This window comes from Ctenocephalides felis, unplaced genomic scaffold, assembly GCF_003426905.1.
Source record: "Ctenocephalides felis isolate EL2017-DRISC unplaced genomic scaffold, ASM342690v1 CF-g0.4_SCAFFOLD_01886, whole genome shotgun sequence".
Classification (NCBI taxonomy): Eukaryota; Metazoa; Arthropoda; class Insecta; order Siphonaptera; family Pulicidae; genus Ctenocephalides; species Ctenocephalides felis.
This window is the reverse complement of record NW_020538040.1, coordinates 70,081,618-70,098,297: the sequence shown is the minus strand read 5'-3', so window position 1 is coordinate 70,098,297 and position 16,680 is coordinate 70,081,618. Positions and strand designations below refer to the sequence as shown.

The window sequence follows — 16,680 nt, the reverse complement described above, 5'->3', positions numbered from 1 at the left end:
TTACATGTCCAATAGAGATACAAAAATAATATATAAATAATATTATTCAATATTCTATTCAAACACGACCGTTATTACTATCCCTGTTGCAGTAAGTCCTTATAGTTTCCCTTTACATTACAACATTAGGAATACAGCATTTTATGTACAAATAATTGTATATTTATAATATTAGTCTTTTACCGTGTTTTTTAAATTTATTTTCACTAAATAACAGTTAGCCTTTACAGAAACAAGATTGTAATTTTGAGGGTGAATATAAGCTAACTAAACTTCCGAAACGTTACGTAGCAGTATGCATTTTTGCTCTTAATAAAAACTTTAACGCGATTTAATTGTTTGGTGAATTGTTATAAATATACAAATAATATAGTGCTTAATATTGTTTATTCAATACTATATTGAGGATTGTGTATTAAATATACATTTGCTGAAAAAGAGGTAAATTTAAATTTTTCAAATGCCTGTTCCGCAATAAACGTGTTCAGTATTTAATCTGAAATATTATTAATCTGAAATATTATTAAAAATCATTAATTGAACATATTAGTAAATATTTCAAAAATATAGAAGTTTCCAATGTCTTTTGGTTAACCGATCTTGAAGTACTCAAAAACCGATCCAAATGTATGTTTATTATTATTGACGATATAAAATATCCCGATGCTTTGAGATCCATCTCGGTATATGAAAATAATATATCTTGGAAATCATCGCTCTGATATGTCTGCGATGTGCATTTGGCAAATTGCAACACAATATTATCGCAGAAGCGAGCGATGACCTAAAATAAAGATTGATGCGCAATAATGAACGCAGAACCTAATATTCGCTGATTGAACTTCAATCGCTGCCTCCGACGAACTCATTGAACTAAAGTAGAAAATTAACAGAAAGTCGTGCACGACGAGAACACCATTCAATCAGTGGGCATTTTACGTCGGCCGAAGGAAATGCTCACAGTTCTATATTTTGTATGAAACAATAATATATTTGTGGCGTATAACATTTTTCCTAAAAAAGTAGGGGATTCTTTTTTTATCGGCCATTTGTTATTTTACCAGTTAGCTGGGAGAAAAACAAATTCAATGGTATTTTGAACATTTGTCTACGTGGAAACAATAAAATACTGCCCTTAAATACGATGGATTAGTAATAAAATCAAATCATACGAGAAAAGAGAGAAAGAGTGTCACAAACGTACTGGGGATGTTGACAAAACCTATTGTAAAAAAATTCACCAAGAAATGTAATTTAATAATGTTACCTAGTCACCATCGTGACTAGTGTCATTTATTGTCTTCTTTACAATCACTCAAAAATGTTAACTAATAATTATCAGTTTACTCTGAGATCTTGATCTAGTCAGAATCATCATTACAGTGGTGATATATGTAATTGTAACTATCATCTGTGCATTTCACGTGGAATCAGAAACCTCATGTTTTTTGCCACTTGATCCATTTTACGCCACCCCTACTTACATTATATGAGCTACTACAAATCAGACAGAATCATTCATCAAATGATGATTCTGGTTGTGAAATCTTTCTTTTCTTGTATTGTTTTTTAACTTCGCTACAAATTTTCGTCGACGATTTCGGGAACACGGTTCAACCGATTTCAATTATTCAAAAAACATTCAATTCCTATTATTAAGGACACGTGCTGATTAGTCGTTAGGCCTAATCGTTTCGAAGATACGGGGAAAAAAGTGCCAAAAACGGTAACTCAGTTTTTAAGAGAACGGAGCGTCCGATTTTAGTAATTCAAAACACATTTTACTTGTATTGACAAGATGAAGAACTGATCGAATTTTTGGGAAGGTAGGCCTAGCGGTTATGGACTCTCTTTGAAAATAAGTTAAACAAATGTCATTTGGCGGTCAAAAATGTTTATTGGACATATGTACACCAAATTATCAGATATTTTATAGAAATTTTAACAATGTGTACACATTTTGTATATTTTTTTTGAGTTCCGTACCAAGATTTTTAATTACGGTACGGGAAGTTCCAGCAATTTGCTTTAAGGCACGATGTCATGCGCCCCACTATTATTAATTACTAGTATTAATTCAGTTAGATTTTTCTTTACTTGTTCAGCTTTCCAACCGAAAAAACATAATATGCATGTCACAACTGTACCAACAAAATTTGTCACAACCGTACTCAACGCACACTTTTGGAGACAGATCATCATTATGATCGAGCTAAATTATCTACGCAAAAACTAATTACTGGCGATTAACTACTAATGTTCAACTTACAGCGAAATAACAAATTAAGATATAATTAACCTCCCGTAGGGCAAGTTATAGTAATCGCAAAAAAATCGAAAATGAAAATGTTTATATATCTTTACGATTCAAAGGTTTTTGAACATTTTGGCATACCTTAGAAAAAATGTATGTATGTGTGTGTGTGCGTGTGTGTATGTATGTTCGGATACAAATTTTTGTCGACGATTTCGGGAACACGGATCAACCGATTTGAATAATTAAAACAACATTCGATTTGTATTGATAAGAAGACGTGCTGATTAGTTTTTGACGAAGGCAGGTCTAGCCGTTCCGAAGATACGGCGCAAAAAGTGCCGAAAACGGAAACTCAGTTTTTAAGAGAACGGAGCGTCCGATTTGAATAATTCAAAAAACATTTTACTTGTATTGATAAGATGAAGAAGTGATCAAATTTTCATGAAGGCAGGTCTTGCGGTTTCGGAGATTTAATGAAAAAAGTAAAAAAAATGCCATTTGGCGGTTAAAAATGATCATTAGACATATGCACATCAAATTATCATTTTATAGAGATTTTAACAATAAGTATTTTTTTTACATTTCTATGGGTTCCTTACCAATACTTATGCGTTAGACGGCGGCGCGCTTTGACATTTTGTCTCTATGCAGTTCAAGCAGTACGATTGCTTTGAAAAAAAGTTCTGAAATTCCAAAATATGTCAAAATGAAGAAAACATTTTTTTTTCAAAAAAAAAATTTCAAAAGAAGTTATTTTTTGTCAAATTTATAGTTTCTCAAAAATCTAATTTTTTCGAAGTAAATTTTTTTCAAAAATGTTAATCATTTTTAAAAAAATAATAATATTTGGTACGGGAAGTTCCAGCAATTTGCTTTAAGGCCTAATTGACTTAAGACAGAATTCCACTTACAGCTAGTTTATCTTTGATATTATTAAAAGCAATGCGGTCTCTAGCTTATGTCAATGTAGGGACTGAAATCAATAATAAAAACTTGTTCGAACGATCATACTTTATCTTTCTCGCTTTGAACCTAATCTCCAAATCAGTTTAGTTTAACTGTTATAACGACTGTCACTAACGTACCCAGGTAATGATAAATGATAAATATATTCGTCACGGAAAAGTGGCAGAATTTTGTGTATTGACGAGTATACTCATAATGCGTACAAAACTTTGACCATAGGCTTTTTAGATTGCAATTTTTAAAAATACATACAGCGGCTTTTACCTCAAAAACATTTTTTTACCTCGATTCAGACGACACAAAACTGTGCGCGCGGTTTATAAGTTTATGAAACCTTAATATAATTTGTAAGTAAACGTTATTTATTAGTTTTGTAAGATGTATTGTACTTTTAAACTAGTCTTAATATTGGTGGGGTAGGGTGAAAAGGTTTAAATTGAACCTTTACCCTCGCTAAGGTATAAACAATTTAAGATCACCTATAATTATGTCGTTCATAATATAGATTCTACACCTTTAGCCTATTTAATAAATGATTTGATTAAAATTGTTTAAAATTTTAATTGAATTGAATTTGAAAATTCAAAATATCTTCTTATTCAATTCAAAATCCTAAACTTAATATCATATTATATATATTTATACATGAGTGTGTGTGTGTGTGTAGGTGCAGGAGTGTATATACATCACATATATGCTTGCGTTAATCTTTTTTACGATTGAAATTAATAATTTTATACCAGTTTTCACAGTTGAATAAATTCATTAAAATATTAATAATATGTAAGTTGTGTTTTGTTTTATTATCGCAAGGTATTATGATTTTCTTTATTCATACTAAAATGAAATATTCCATTTTATTAGTATCATATGATTGATTAATTTTCTGTTTTATTTATGATAAATAATATAAATTTAACAGTAACTTTATATGTTTGTGTGTGTACTTATATATATATATATATATATATATATATATATATATATATAAAGAATAGCTAAATTGATTAGCATTAAAATGATACAAAGCATAGAAAGAAAATTCTAAACATAATGTGGTTCATCTTCAATACAAAAAAGAAGACATGAGTTAAGAAAACGAAAATTACAGAATTATCATGGTTTGAAAGGTAGTAAAAAGAAATATTGATACGATAAAAATAACATTTTTCGTAGATTAACAATTTATTATAAACTATTTTTTTAACGAATACATTTATTTCAATGTATTGAAATTATAACTCAACATATATATATATATATATATATATATATATATATATAAATCAACATAAATAACATATAAAATATTAAATTCTATCAATATGAACTTCATCTCTGAAGTATAAGAATAAGATATTTATATCAGAAATAAATAAAATAAATTAAAAAAAATATATTGAAGTAAGATTTTATAAGAGGAAAGTTGTTTAGTAATATAAAAAATGGTAAACAAATAATTTTATATTATTTGCAATTAAAAGAAGCATATATACCAGAATATAATCTCTACGTTTATTAATTGATCACTTAATACCGAAATATCATCAATCAATATAATGGGTCATTTTTAGGTTTTTGTTTTTTTACTCCAATTTTTTCAAAAATAAAATTATCTTGTTTAAATGCGCCAATTTTTTACGAAAATTGGCAGCACATTTTAGTACATTTTTTTAGAAACAGGGTCTCTCAAATTCGACCGATTTCAAAAAATTTGAATTCATATTTCAACAATAAGCCTTAACTCGGGACAATTGAGTTATTATTTTTGACTGTGGTCCTAAAAATGTTATTCATGGTTATGGTTGCAAATCTTAAATGAATAAAATTAATAGAAATTAACCACAAAAACCAAATATAGTCATAACTTCACCAAAGCGCTAATTTGCACTTAAAAGCTCACAAGTTACAAACCATATGAGATTTTATTTTTAAATTTTTCAGGACAGTTAAGATCAGTACTATAACCGCGTTTTTGTGTTATTGCCGATAAGCAAATTTATAAAATATCAATTTATATATATATATATATATATAATATTATCCATAAATGCTATCTAGAAACGTTCCGTGGCCTAGTCGGGCGTTGGAATCTCTCAAAAGGCGCGCTCTAGATTGTAAATAAATCTGCTGTCCACCGTCGGATTCTTCCAACACGGAATCAGCGAGCTATTAACACGCGTTTTGTACGGAAAAAATAAAAAAATACCAACAAAATAAGGGTCAGATACAATAATTTTCATTTAAAAAGTTTCAAGAACTTTTAAATGCAACGCACAGATATTAATATTTGCATGTGCATACATGAATATGGTCGAACTGTTAATACATATATAGATACCAGGATTTTCATGCTAATTATGCAATAAAATTGATTTATTAAATTGTATTTTATAGATAATTAAAAATAAATCATAATGCTCTTCGATAATACGAAAATTTAATTTTGAATATTTCTGAAATATTTTTAGTTTGATTTTTGATATTACAATTCATTTTTTAATTGTTAAAAAGGATTTAGCGTATGGTAATGTTTAATTTATATATAATTATAAATTTATTATGATTGCATTCATCGTCATATAGAAGAAGATAAAAAAAAATAATTTTATGAATTTTAACACCAACTATTTATTTGTAATTTTTATGCCTATCAAAAAAACCTATTACTATGTGTATTATTGATTGTTGCAATATAATAATAAAATTTTGATCTATATATGCAATCTTTAAATTTGATTCGAAAAAATCTATAGGCGATACTTGGTCTCGTTCGTTTTCTTTATTTTTCTCATTTTTGCGTTTTATGTTACAAAGAAGTAACAAATGATCCGTTAAGATTTTTCTTGTATAATTTTTGATATACAGCCAACTTGCAAAATGATTAACATAATGTTGCTTAAATAACATTACGTGTTTTTACTAACAATAAACTCAGAGATGTGCAATGAATTTATGAAGTGATAGGATTATAAAAATTGAATAATGCTTCAAACAAATTATAGTATTATAGTATTAAAATTGGAAATGAAATTGAAATAAACGGTTAATTTTGATTAAAACTTTATTATTGTTTTTTAAAATAAATGACTATTGTAAACTGTTGAAGATTCAATTCTAAACTTAAATGATTTATACTCATAGTAAGATAATTTACATACTACCCTTAGTTTTTAATGATATTATGGTTTGTACAAAAAAATTGTGGTTGCTACTTAAAATAATTAATTTTGTACATGAAGATTCGAATTTGAATAGAATCATAATATTTTTATTACTATATTAAAAAAAACATTAAACTACGTTCATGACCAATTGAATGAGCAGTTGATTAATTATGTTATCAACATGTAATAAACTTACCGTATATTTTTCTTGCAGTAACTTTTATTTTTTTTGAATTGGTGTAACTATTAATATCCTTTTGAACCACAGCAACAGTTCGTGAAAATTTTATCACGATTTATTAGACAAATACACTGAAGATTTTTTCAAACGAAAATATGCAATTGAAAACATAAGCACTGTATCGTAATTTATCACTATTTGGATTTTTAAATCTTAAGATTAAAGTTATTTATATATTTTATATATATTACACTGTAAATTTTGATATATACATTGTATTATTGTTTTCAGTTTATACTTTTAGCACATTATTTTCACTTTGTCGTTTCATAATTCATTATCGGATATTGTTTCTTATACGACAACGTCTTTTACTCTGACCTAACCAATAATCAAGCACAACCCTTTCACATTTTTTAACGATTCACAAGTATGCGTGAATGTTACACTTTTGAATAATACTTTATTTACGACAATCGATTTTGAAATTCGGTGAAAAGTTAATACATTGCTCGCGCACACGACTTTTAATTAAAATATTATAAATGTAAATAAAATGCTCATTATGATCGTGTCGTCTGCTGTCCGTTCGTTCTGTCATTATTCGAATGTTAGTCGCGTTTTCCGTGTTTTCGGTTGTGATTCAATGGTCGTTTGAAATTGGCGCGGTGCGTCGGACACGAGGACCGTAGCGCGCTGCACGCGGCGTCAGAGTGATGAACTAAGAAGTGTAACGGTCTTCGCGGACCCCACCTTACTTTTACTGATCTGATTATAAATCGGCGGAGTGGAGACGAGTACTGTTAAGCCGCAAGTATTATCAAGTGGTGTGAGCATGGACAGTGAACCGCTCCGTAATGGTATCTCTTCGAAGTTTGTCGAACCGCCAAGTGGGAGGCAAATGCTCCAGTTTTCTGATAAAACGCGCCGTTACCTCTCTCGTGTCCGTGTCGCGGCTCTATCGGTGTGCGTGCGACGTACGCGCCTCGTGCGTGCGTGTTCGTGCGCTCCGTGCGTGCCACTTGACCAGCGACGATGGACCCGATATACCGATCCCGATACCCGATACCCGATACCAGATACCAGATACCAGATACCAGATACCCAATTCTGATCCGAGCCGCTATTCCTCTCGACTTGATGTCACGATCTTGTCGAAAGGGAAGAGCCGTTTTTTTCTACTGTACAAGTCAACCCTTGCCCATTTTTGACTTTTCTTTTAATCACGATAATGTTAATAAAATCAAATCGCAATGAAATCTTATATCAGAGACCCTAGGCTCAAGCGTCCGCGGGCAAAAAGTTCTACCACCGGCATCCCAAAAGCAAGTAAAGTTAAGAATTTCTTACCAACAATATTTAAAAGTAGAGGGAAAAAATGTCTAACCAGCCATCACCTTAATTTTTACAACGTTGTTATCGGGAGAAAAACGGCATTGTTTGGAAATCTACAACAAAAGTATTTACTTTCGTTGTTAGGTTTCGTGAGGACTGTTGTTGAGTTTACGAGACGTTAATATAATGTTAAACTATACATACGTTATTAGATCATTTTATAAGATGTATTCTTAATTTTAAGTGAGAAAACAGTTTTTTTTATATACCCTTTATAATAGATTACAACTGGGTGGTGTAAAAAGAACCAGGTGATTATTTTTCGAAAAACAGCAAAGAACACATTTCTACAACGATGAATTGACTTAGAGTTTACTGAACATAGTCAGATAATTGTTTGTTTAATATATGTTGTTTATTGTGATATATTTGGCTAAGTTTTTATTCGTCAAAATCAAATTGGACCTTTGTGCGCCGTCATACCCGATTAAATAATGACTAATATAGTTTTAGACATTTTTAACATATGCTACGATAAATTATTTATATGCAATGGCTTACAAATCCAACCTACAATATTCTCAAAGAACAATTGTTAAAAAAATAATTTTTGACTGGACATGTTATTAATTTAGAACTGCAGTCAAAATGGAAAAAATCGATCATAGAAAATATTCTAACAATCATTGGTTTAACAAAACAATACGGCGGAGCACAAAGGCAATTTGTGCAATATCACAAGAAATACCACATATCAAACAAACAGCTATCTGACTATGTTCCTTAAAGATCCCAGCAACTTTAGTTATTGTAGAAATGTGTTTTTTGCTGTTTTTTTATAATATATTACCTGGTTCTTTTTACCCCATAGGTGGGGTAGAATTTGACGACCAAGGAGCAAACAGATTCAATGCCTTATATTTAATTTTAAAAGAATTTTAGGAAATAAAAGCTGAATTATTTAACCAGTAAGAAATTTATGAGCACATTTTTCACAAAAATCACACCGAATATAAACTTGATCTGTTTATTTTATTGTCTAGTCAGAAATATTCATCAGAAAAATTAGAATAACTAATTATTTAACTAATATAGTTTTAGACATTTTCAACATAATCTACAAGAAATTCTTTGTCTTTTTATTTACTATTTTTTATTGTTTATACTTTTGCCATAAAGGTTCAGTTGGTTCTCTTTACCCCATGCAACATGTAGGTTTTGCAGAGGTTATATAGAAAAAACTTTTGAATCTAACTTAAAATTAACAATACATCTTATAAAGCAATTAAATAACGTATACATAAAAATCATATTAGGGTCTCGTAAACTAAACAACAAAAAATGAAAAAAAAAAAAAACTAGCAATGAAGGAAAATACTTTTGTTACGGATTTTCCAACATTAACGTTTATCTTCCGATAATGACGTCGTAGGAATAAGGGTGGTGGATGGTTTTACATCTTCTTCCCTCTGCTTTCAAATATCGGCGATGGACCTTTTTACCCGCGGATATTTAGACCCCGCTCTAACAAATAGCTAAGTTACCGATTTCTAAATAAATGTTATATATATATATATATATATATATATATATATATATATAATATTCGTCGAAATAAAAAAAGGTATAAAGTATAAAAACTTTTATTTATACGTTTCGACACAAGATGCGTGTCATCATTCAGCAACACAGGACAAAAACACTCAACAAAAATTTATTTTAAAAAATTAAACTTAATAACATATTAGAGAAAAAACATTTTTTTTAGAAAAAATTATGAATAACTAAAAGATTTGAAAACTAATTTGACTAAAAGTTATGAAATGCAACATTGTGAAGAGAGAAACACCGGTGTGTCGAAACGTATAAATAAAAGTTTTTATACTTTATACCTTTTTTTATTTCGACGAATGGGCTGCTAGTTACTTTGAAATATATATATATATATATATATATATATATATATATATTAAAAACATTATAAATATTGAAGCATTTACTATCATCATTAATCTTTTTCTATTACTATGAATGAATAATGAAACATATAAACAATATCAATATGTCAAGAGTATGAAATAAAAGTTAAAAAAACTATCGAAGAAGGTGTTATTATTTTGTGGTAAAATTGTTTAAATGAATATTGTGTAATTAATTTTTAAAAAAAATTTTTTGAAAATCTAGAATCAAAGTTAAATACATACTTGAAAGATTCGATCGAATACTTTTAAAAACTATGCGTTGCTGATAATTGTAATTATGTTACAATTTTTAACTTCCCGTAGGGTAAGTTATAGTAATGGGCCGAAAATCAAAATAAAATTTGTTGCATATGTTCAGGTTTTATAGGTTTCTGAACATTTTGGCATACCTCAGAAAAAATGGACGTGTGTGTGTATGTGTGAAAACATTTTTTTTATCGGCGATTTCGGGCGTATGGATGAACCGATTTGAAAAATTCAAAAAGCAATCGATTCCAATTGATAGACAAAGGCAGGTCCTCCAGCCGTTACGGAGATATAGAGCAGAGTGCAGAAAATAGAAACCGAGTTTTTGAGAGAACGGATTATCCGATTAGTAAATGAAAGAGTCGAAGCATTTATTACGTATGATATTTTTATTGAAACTAAGTAAAATGCTCATGAAATGTAAAAACCTAGTAGATAGTTGATTTAATAAATATGAGGTACCCTTCATTAGAAAATTTTGTCACTCTTCAATTTTTATCATTGCACGTGCCAGCGGCTCCACTCTCTTGGTCTCTCTTATTGTCGCTTGCTCTGTTATTCTCACGTTTAAAGGGATTTTCGAAATGTGGACTTAACGCTTGATTGACATAGTTGCGCGGACAAGCAAAACGACGACGATTCGATGGAAACGTCTTATATTTTTTAACACACCAAAAATTTATAGAACAATAGAAATTTAGAACTGTCGAACTTTTTATACGCTTTATTCAATGTGTATGTAGGGCATAGCGAAGATTCTTGTAGCAGGGGATCATTTGCAGTAATTTAACATTTTTTGAACTCAATTATTTGAACTTAGTGATATCAAAAATCTTTGACTATATTATTATATTTATTATATATATATATATATATATATATATATATAATAAATCTAAATATATATATATATATATATATATATAAATACAAAAAAATGTATAAAAATTGCAACAGTAATAATGAGATATATTTACTAGTAAGGTGACCACACGTCCCTTATTGGCCGAGACAGTCCCGGATTTCCACCTTGTGTCCCGGATTAGCAATATTTGTCCCGGATTTTGATTTTTTATCCCGGATGTCCCGGTTTTTCAAAAATTAATAGTTGAATTAACAAAAATTAAGAAAACAAACTAGCAGATGCAATATTTTTCAAATTAATTATAAAGAAAATTGAATAGAACATATAGATCGCAAAATATAATATCATAGATAAAGAAGTATGCATATTTTTTTCAAATTAATTATAAAGAAAATTGAATAGAACATATAGATCGAAAAATATAATATCATAGATGAAGAAGTATTGCATATAATGCATAGAAGTATAAAGCTCTTACTTAAAGTTCGCAATTATGATAAAAAAGATTCATTTAAAAAAACTGTTTTTTATTGTATCCTCGAATAGCATTTGTTATATAAACGACTAACATACCCCCCTTTCCCCCCCCCCGACGTCCAGGATTAGCATAACTGAAAATTACCGTCCCGGATTATTACTTAAAAAAATATGGTCACCTTATTACTAGCCATCTTTCAATTTCAAAACCACATATCTTACAATAAGTCAAAGTGATAAGGTAAATGTTTGCGAATAAAAAAGTTAACCACAGATATTTCAAAAACAAGTAATGTTAGGAATATTTTACCAACGATATTTGAAAGTAGAGGACAAACCGTGTATAACCAGCATCATCTTGATTTTTACGACTTTGCTATCAATAAATAAACAGCAATGTTTGAAAATCCACAACAAAAATATTTTCTTTCGTTGTAAGATTTTTTGGTTGTGAGCACTGTTGAGCTTTCGAGACCTCAGTATAATTTTGAGTATATAAGATATATGTATTTTAACGTTAGACTACGGTTTTTATTATATATTGTTTATAAAAGCTTACACGTGGGTGGGGTAAAAAGAACCAACTGAACCTTATTCTGGCAAGTAGTAAACAATGAAAATAGTAAATAAAAAAGTAAATTAAGTTAAAAACAGTAATTTTGCAAGAGATAATAGATTGAATAAATAATATTTCCAACACTGCTGATGAAATACCAGATCAAGGTTATATACAGTGTTATCTCTGTAAGAAAAATGTACGAATAATAGCTATATTTTGCATTGGTTGAATAATGTAAGTATTATTTATAAAATTCCTTCAATAGTACAAATAAGACATTGGATCTGTTTGACCCCGCCTATGGTAGGGGTAGACAATGTCAATTTCGAATTCTATAAAATAGTAAAATAACACATCTCTATAATTAGTAATTAACTTAGAATTTACTCAACTTAGTTCAATAGTTGCTCGTTTGATTTATGTTATGTGTTGTGATGTAGTTTATTTGTTTTGGGCAGTAAAATTAAAGTCAAATTGGACTTGCCTCGCCCTATATCACCATAAATAAATGCACAGTGAAAATATTTAAAGAAGTTATATCATTATATAACTTATAATACTTTTAAATGTAAATGGACCTCATTAACTTATTGTTGTCTCTCAATGGTGCATAAGAGTTAAAAATTATACTTCGGACAGTTTTGTAGATACTTAGGTCAAGTTGAAAATTTATTTGCATTTATAAAACTCTTACCATAAATAAAAATGATATGCATAAAAAGTTGATTGTTTATGAAGATGTTCAAGTGGAATCTATTGTTCAACTTTTTCTAATAAATCAATTATCATACTTTCCTTGGTTTGACCCAAGGAATTCAGCAAACTTAATGATGTAATTATAGTATTTATACATAAAAAATATATATTTTGAAATCTTTGAAAAAATCGATTTTCCAAGAACATTCGAAATTTTTTGGTAAACTTGAAAATTTTTGAAAATTTGAAAAAATCGAAAATTTGAATGTTCTTTTCAAAATTATGTTTTATTTATATCGAGTTTTAAAATAACTTCATACCAATAACAAATTATTCATACAAATATTTTTAATCAGATGATCCCTTCTTTAAAAACTTACATGTCTATTTTTTGCACTCTTTGTATATGAATTAAAATTTTATAATCTTAATGATGTATTAAATAATCTTAAATTATTTAGTTTATTTTTATGAAAAATTGACTAGATATCCAACCTGCCATACGGGTAAAATCCACTGCAAGATTTGTTTTCAAGTGATTTATTTTTATTTAAATAATTATCTCTTAGAATATTCATAAAATAAATGAGACATTCGAATTAAATAAAGCAATAAAAGGTATTCGTGGGCGACAAAACTGCATTTGTCAGCAGGGGTCCGCAGTTCTGGTTAGTTATGCTGCGGATAGGAAAGTACTAAATGTCAAGCTAATGCTTCTCAAAATTCAATACTGATTCAATTTCATCACATAAATTGATATGTTCGCTTTATTACATTACACATTCCATATAAAGATATATCATTGTCCCATATTATCATAATACTATAAAACTAAAAACAATTGAAACTTTAAGGTTATATTTAAATGAGTACAAGATCCAGGAAGATAAAATTTTTAGATATGAATGAAAATGAGAAGTTGGTCATTTATGATCTATGTTTGTTCTATATACCATAAAACTCCTTATTATTAGTAATTATAATTTTCAATATAATGAACAGAAAATTGCTCTCAAATTGAGATACCCGCATTTGCGTGTATATGACGTGTCTTCGTGTAAGAAAACAGAAATTATTAAACGGTGACTCGCGAATATTAAACCTCAAGAATTATATAGATTGTGTAAATAGTAGATTGTTGGGAATTCTGAGTTTGTAAATTTTCAACATTTTGAACAAAATAATATTTGGAAGTATACTTGCCAAAATTCATAAATATAGTTTCATTAACTTGATAATATAATAAGTTGTTCGCTCTTGGGATTATTAGGCCCTATCGCTGTTATTACTTTTAAGCTGTCTTTATAACAATTTAAATTCAACGCACACTTAATTTCAAGGATCGCCAAAAAAACAAAGGCTACTGTAAAATATTAAATAACATCTTTCCGTGTGAGTACAATTCTAGGGTCTAGAAGTACATTTCAATGGTCGTACTATACCAATTATTCAATGTCTGGGTATATTATGACCGCAGTCTGACCTGAAATTATACTCTATATACTCGTATATATATATATATATATATATATATATATATATATATCTCGAAAGAGCTACCATCCTATAACAGTTTACAGGACATAGACCAAAATTATCACTTGGAAATAAATTGTTAACAAACAAAGTAGTGATAAAAACAGTATGGGCTTATGGAATCCAATTGTGAAGTCGCATATTGTTTTAATAAATCAGTGGTGCTCTTTTTTTCGACAGCAAAGATACTTTATGGATGCGATTATATCAGCAAAGACTTTGTCAAAAGGAAACATTTTCAGAAGCTCGAATCGTAACCGAATAAAATAATTTAACTACTGCTTGGAGATAGGTTACAGTGGGACTTAAAGATTAAGAATTTTTTAACATTAGAATTTAAAAGCAGCGGACAATAAGTGTATAACAAGCCATCACCTTGATTCTTACGATGTCTTTATCAGGAGATAAACGGCAATGCTTGAAAATCCATGACAAAAGTAATTTTTTTAGTTGTTAGTTTTTACGTAATATAATTTTTAAGTACACGTTATTTAATTGTTTATAGGAAATGCTACTTTTAAGTTAGATTGGGCAGTTGTTTTTATATAGCCCTTATAAAAGCTTACATGAGGGTGGGGTAGAAAAAACTAACTAAACTTTAACCCTGGTAATGGTGTTAATAATGAGATATAGTAAACAAAAAAGTAAATTAATTTAAAGAAAAAGCAAGTTTACAAGATATAAATTAAATAGTTATTTGAACTCAGCCGATAAATATTTTTGACAAAATACCAGATCAAGGTTATATACTGTTTTAACTTGTAAAAAAATGTTCCAATCATTGCAACCACTGTGCATTGGTTGTATAATGTAGCATTATTTTGTTAAATCCCTTTAAAATTGAAAATTAGACGTTTATTTTGTTTGACACCCCCCACTGGCTGTTCCATTTTAATCCCGAATTTTATAGAGTAAAATGGGATAGATGACATGTTTTAGAAAAATGGTAAATGAAACATTTATATAATTAAGAACAAACTGGAAATTTTACTGAACATAGTTCGATAGTTGTAATTCGTGTTATGTGTTGTGATGTAGTTCATTTAGCTTAGACAGTATAATTACTTTGAGTCAGACTTAATCTTTGTGCCCTGCCATACTCTAGCTAGCACATTCTAAAAGGCCCAAAAAAATAATATTGGATATTATCTTAATCTAATTAAACTGTTCATTAAAACATAGTTTTAATCAGTTTTAAAATATTCCACATAGAATTTGTGTGATATTTTATAAATATGTGGCAAAATCCTTATTTTATATATTTTTTAAAAAAAAAATTATATATTTTCTTTTATGCCCTAATATAAATTTTTGTCGATGATTTCCGACACACGGATCAACGAAATTCAATAATTGAATAGCATTTGATTTGTATTGATAAGGATACGTGGTAATTAGATTTTCACAAAGATCTAGCCGTTACAAAGATTCGAGATAAAAACAGCCAAAAATTCAGTTTTTGAGAGAATGGAGCGTCCGATTTGGATAATTTTTGGGAAGGCAGATCTGGCGGTTTCAGAGATCAAATAAAAAGATGTAAAAAAAAACGTTAATGGCGGACAAAAATGATCATTAGACATATGCACATCAAATTATCAGATATTTTATAGATATTTTAATAATAATGATAGTTTCTTGTTTCATTTCTATGGATAACGTTGTTCATAAGTTAGACTGCAACGCGGCGCTTACGCGCTTCGATATTTCGAATCTATGCAGCTAAAACAGCGCAATTGCTTTAGAAAGAGTTCAAATCTTTCTAATTATTTCAAAATATAAAAAAATCATTTATTTCAAAAAAGTATTTTTTTTCCAAAATTTTCAAAATCAATATTTTCAGTTTTAAAATGTTTTTGATAAAAAATTTTAAAAAAATTTAATTTTGGTACGGAAAGTTCCAGCAATTTGCCTTAAGGCAGAATGCCATACACCACTACTATTAAAATTTATTATCTTAAAAAGGTGACGAGCGCTTATAAGATGCAACTCTAAAACTATATAAGGTTTAGCAATCTTTGCATAATATGATTGCTTTCCAACATATGATACGCAATTTCAGTTTGTTGTCCCTTATTAGATCTGGCACTAATGACTAGTTAATTATTCTGTCTAAGACCGGAGTGCTCGATATCTCATGATGAAATGAAGACGCATTGTACACTGTTGAATCTACAAATTAATTACTACAACCTGCGAAACAGGACTGACTCAAGTGATTGTTGTCGGACTAAACATATTAACAATATCTATTAGCATTGATTTTCTAAATTTATGACATTTTGTGTACAATAACTATCTTTTAAAATGCACGTTACGATAGAAAGTATTTATTAACTGCCGTCTCTCCATGCGGCAGTGTTAATGTTTTGGTATCATTTACTATCATTTCGACACGAAATGGATTTACGCTAGA

At 28.9% G+C, this 16,680-nt stretch overlaps 1 protein-coding gene across 4 annotated transcripts in view; it reads right to left on the bottom strand.

The window, feature by feature from the left end:
- LOC113376615 (MDS1 and EVI1 complex locus protein EVI1-A-like) overlaps positions 1-16,680 on the bottom strand; it is a 236,656-nt gene that overhangs the window by 97,262 nt on the left and 122,714 nt on the right. The window lies entirely within an intron of this gene.